The sequence below is a fragment of the Echinops telfairi genome, unplaced genomic scaffold (genome assembly GCF_000313985.2).
Source record: "Echinops telfairi isolate 266 unplaced genomic scaffold, ASM31398v2 ScPeMD7_7469;HRSCAF=8507_1, whole genome shotgun sequence".
Classification (NCBI taxonomy): domain Eukaryota; kingdom Metazoa; phylum Chordata; class Mammalia; order Afrosoricida; family Tenrecidae; genus Echinops; species Echinops telfairi.
Window position 1 is genome coordinate 46,354,337 of NW_022111373.1, and position 5,306 is coordinate 46,359,642.

General features: G+C 39.8%; 1 non-coding gene across 1 annotated transcript; it reads right to left on the reverse strand.

Annotated features, from left to right (window-relative positions):
• LOC115873907 lies at nt 1-121 on the reverse strand. Its single transcript, XR_004048679.1, has one exon. It is a non-coding gene; the product is annotated as a small nucleolar RNA SNORA61 (small nucleolar RNA).
• Between the last annotated feature and the right edge of the window lie 5,185 nt (nt 122-5,306).

Genomic DNA, 5,306 nt, shown 5'->3' on the forward strand with positions numbered 1-5,306 from the left:
TTTTGTTTGAAATGAACTTGTATGTCACAAAATAATCCAAATCCATTTCAGTTTTACTTTTCCTCCCTTTACAGCCACTCAGAACAGAGTTTGGATCTGACAGGCAAGGGATCTGGAGAGTGTTTAAGGTGTGACACTTCTCTCTCTTAAAACAAACAAACAAAAATAACTCTGTTTATTTCTCTTTAAACATTTATTTACACATATTTGCTTTTTTTCTCCTTTATGTTTGTGGAATGTAATACAAAAAAAATTCCACGTAGTCACACAGCCCATGTCATCAAACCAACCAGTAACAGTGTCCCATGAAGTTCCCCATATACATGGTTCTCTTTAGCTCTTCCCTTTTCCACCCGACCTCCTCCATCATTTCTAGGCTTTTGTTCCCTCCCTCTTCCCTGCCCCACTGAACCTTGACCACACGGTAGCCTTTGAAATCTTGTCCTTTGTTGTGGAAACCATTTTTCTTATTTTCCTTTATAGTAATGGTGTCATAAAGTCTTGATCTTAGCTAAGCAAATGTGCTCTAATTTTGTTCCATGTATTAGATGTTTGACAGACACCTCATTGTTTTCTAAAGATGCATAATATCCCATTGTATGCAGGTACTATAGTTTCTTTATCCATTCCTCCATAGTAGTCATTTTTTATTGTTTCCATCTTTTTGATATTATAGGACTTCCTCCAATAAATATATGTGTGCCTATGACTGTTTGTGTTTTTATAACATTTCTCATTCTTAAATATGTCCTAATGTTATATTTTAGTTGAATCCAGCATCATCTAAGGTACAATCAGACATACTAGTTTTGTATTATACTTTGTCTGCTTATTTATTTATAGATTTTTTTCTTAAAATCTTCATACACTAGAGTCTGTTTTATTTTCCTCTTTTCTGTTTTTAACAAAATCTCATTTAAAAAAATTTATACTTAATGTAATAAGGATCTTTGGTGCTTTAGTGTGTTGATCCTTGTGCTGCCAGACAATCAGCCATTTGAACCCAGTAGGTGCCTTGTGGGACAAAGATAAGACAATCTGCTTCTATAAAGAGTTACAGTTTCAGAAACCCGGAAGTAATTCTACTTTGCGCTGCAAGGTGACTATGAGTCTGCCAATGGTATGAGTTGGGCACTGTAATCACCTCTTTTTGTCATATTTCCCGGCATATTTTGCATTCAATGCTTATTAGGTTTTCTTGTGGGTCCTGCTTTCTTCTCTCTTGAATTTTATTAAAATACAAATGTTTTATGTTCTAGTTTTGCCTTAGTGATTTGAAAATCTTGGCAAAAACTTTTTATTTTCTTCATGGTATTTTTATTTTGAAAGTATCTTAAGCTTTACTTGTCTGCAATCTGCTTTTCTAGTCCCGAAAAGTTTAAAGGTCCTTTTTTTATTCTAAGTGTTCTGAAATATTACTTTATTATGTTATGATGACATACTTGCATATGTCATTGTCATAATATGTTTTTAAGTTAGTTATTATGATTATTCTCACTTATGTAGTTTTCTCAGGATCTCAAACCATCATATAGGAATGTTAAAACATTCTCTTACTATCCCAGTGTATCTGTGAAGCCAAGATTTCTATTTGAAATTTCATACTCAAAAAGTTCCAGGCAGTGGATCTCTTGGGAGAATCAGGGAGAGTTACAGAAATAAATACCTGATTCTTGCCTTGGAAATCTGTCAATTTAGTTTGAGAGATTGACACCCAGCCCGATGACTCAAATTTAAGCACATCAGGGATGAAAGAGATGCACTGAATATAGTCAGGGAAGGGCAGAATAGGTGAGGCAGAGGGAAGAATTTTTGTAAAGGGTAAAAAGGAGAGAGACAGAAGTGACAAGCATGTTCAGAATGATTCAATAATCAAAAATAAATTCCGAAAGACATGGGGATACAACTAAAAATAATAGTTTAGATGAGATGATCTGGAGTTTGTCAATTAAAATAAAATGGAAGACTTTGTTCATGGAAGTGATCGGAAATGGCTTTAGGTTCAGAATCACATCGCGGGCAGCACGTGGAAGATGACTTAGAGGAGAGATCGGAAAGTCTGAGAACAGGACCGCGGAAGAGAGTGTGGAAGGAGGGAATCCTTGTAAAGACTTTTTTTTCACCCTACTCACTTGTGAAAACTCATCCATCAACTGGTTTTGGAAGCGGAGGGCTCAGTGATGTCTCTTAGATTTCAAATATAAGTGATGGGAGATGCCGACATCATGAAATGACTATTTGAACAAAGCCGGTTTGAATAACGCAGTTTTATTGTAGATAAAATTTATTTGGGGGAAGAAGCGGCATCTACTAATCAAATAGAATAAACCAGATCATGACGCCCTTATTTCCAGTCGCTCAGAAGGGAAAGCTTTCACTGATGCTATCAGGTACAGCATGCTTTGGGAGGAGCTCAATGACAGCTGCACTCCTACCAGCACTCCCTACTGAAGCCCTCTAAGTGCTGCACCCTTGGTTCACACTTTTTGAAATATATATCTGAGTGGAGCTGAACAAGTAAAACCCACTCAACAATATATTTCCAGATGCCTCCGCCCCTCCCCCCCAAAGGGAATTTATGTTGTGTGTGGAAAGGGCTTTGCACTCTGGGATATATTGTGCCTATTATATTTGTGACTAATGCCACAACCTCAGGCCTGTTCTCTTAAGCACCACCCACGGACTGTCCAAAAGAGCAGGACCCATGATCCCACTTCTACTGGGGGATCAGTGTTCTGGCAAGGATTGCAGAGGCTACTGTCAGAACCACTGGAGTGGTCTCGGCAGGAAATAGGTATGTTAACCTTTCTTCCTAACTAGCACAACTCAACACCAAGATCACCAATGAAATTCTTTCTTTGCAGGCACAGATCTATTCCCTAGTGGCATTTCTTCACAATCAGAAGAGCCTAGACTAGCTGGCAGTGGTTCAAGGCAGAATTTGTGGCATGCTCAAAGAAGAATGCTGCTTCTGGGTAAACCAAATGGGCCACATTAAAGAATATAGTTGCTGATTCCGCGACCAAGCACGAGAATTGCAGACCTAAGCTGTACATGGATGGAGCCCTTGTTCAGATGCCTGGTCATGGGGTTCCTGGTTAGTACATTTTCTGGCCCCCTTGACCTCTATTGTTCTGCTACTTCTGTTTGGACCTTGTGATTTTAATGTCCTGTTTGTTTTATCTCTTCCAGATTGGAAGCTGTGAGGCTCCAGATGCCTCTGCAGACAACATACTCTAACCTACCGCTCATCCCCCTTGATCTGGCTGCCACTAGGTTCAATGCAGATGCTTTCCCTTTGCCCGGAGAGGGAATAGAAGTGCTGCCATCCAAATCAGCTCAGCTCTATGTCTGTGTTCAGCAGGAAGTAGTTACAGGAGGATGGTCTTTGCCTCTCATCTTCCAAACGAATATGGATAGTATCTCTTGGGTTGGGGAGTGTTAGCTAGGCAGAGGCTGGCAAGGAGAGAAGATTGACAATGGAAGGAAATTGGCAGGAATCTTAACTCAAAAGAAAGGGGGACACATGCTCTCTCTCTCTCTCACACACACACACACACACACACACACACACACACCTCCAGCACAAAGGAAGGTGAAGGGCAGCATAAAACACATTTTCAGAAATCATGGGGGAAAGGAAACAGGGGCCTGTGTAATATATGAAGATAATAATAATTTATAATTTATCAAGGGTGCAAGGGTGGGGGAAGGGAGGGAAAAAAGAAGCACTGATACTAAAGGCTCAATAGAAAGCAAATGTTTAGAAAAGAATGATGGCAACATATGTACAAATGTGTTTGATACAATTGATGCATGGATTGTTGTAAGAGCTATCGGTGCCCCCAATAAAATGATCTTGTAATAAAAAAACAAAAACAAGCAAAAACACATATTCTTTATCTATGGAAGAGACCAGGATATCCTGGGGATAATCCATGGGGAAGAAACACAGGTGTCCACACAACACCACCACCCCTGGCCCTCCCTCTCCCGCAGTGACTGAATAGACTTGAGTTTTGGAGTCTGAGACAAGAGAACAACATAACATCTGGGGTAATGGGATGCACATGCCTGAAGAGGAGGAGGGTGCACTGCAGAAGACCCCTATGGTGGGAGGACCATCTTTAGCAGGACATAAGGCCCAGTTCCTCCTTCCTTTCTAAGGCTGGCTTGACTCCTCGCTCCAACCAACTCGCACCCCCAGCCCCCAGCCCCACTCTCAGAAGGTGAGTTGGCTAGCACTAAGGTGCTATTTAGTCAAATGCTCACCTCCATCTCTGAGGTCGACCAGCAGTTGTTTCAATGTGTGTACATGTGTTTATCCTGCTGGCATGGTGGTTATGGATTGGACTGTGATCTACAAGGTTCAAAATTTGAAACTACCAGCCACTCCAAGGGAGAAAGACAGGGCTTTTCTACTCCCATAAACAGTTACTGTCCTGGGAATTCATAGAGGCAGTTCTACCAAGTTCAATGGAGCCATTATGAATTTGGGATTTTTAGATTAGGCAAGGGCCCTTTGGATTTATTTCCCAAAGTATCCCCTTCAATAAGCTTACTATCTCTCTTCAGATCTTTTCTCTCTGAATTTTGTTTGATTTTTTCCCCTTGCCTGACATCTTTCTTGGGAATGAAAGCAGAATGGAGGAGCAGGGAGACTTGAAACTCCGAGACTCCTCACAGTACAAACCTATGTTCAAATTTCCACCTTTCTTTTGCTGGGTTTTTGGAATTAATTACAATCCACCATCATTCTGAGCCTCAGTTTGTTCAAATGTAAAGCATATATAAAAATTCAAACTTCAAGTAATTTATGTAGGTTAAATTAGCTAATGTACATGAAGTGTACTACTAGTTGTATCATTATTATTGTTTCTGTTACTTGAACATAACACCCTGAAGATTTCTATTCCACAGCTATATAGATATCCCGTTTGATTTATGAATTTACTTAACCTTTGCACTGAAAGGATGTTCCCTACTAGAATAATAATTTTGAACTCGATATCATGGAAGGGGTTATCATGAAAGGATCAATGGCATGGACAATCAATCCCAAAAAGCAAAACTAGACAAAAAACAAAACAAATTGTAGTGCCATCGAGTTTATTCCAATTTATATCAACCCTGTATAGGGGTTTAGATCCTGTAAATCATTACAGAAAAAGACAGACTGATTTTTTACCCTCACTGTGATTGATGGATTTGAACCACAGGACCCTTGGCTACCTCACAGTGCCACCAGAGCTCTTACGTGAATAATGGAACTGAGAGTAAATACCTGTTAAATCTGCTTGATAAAT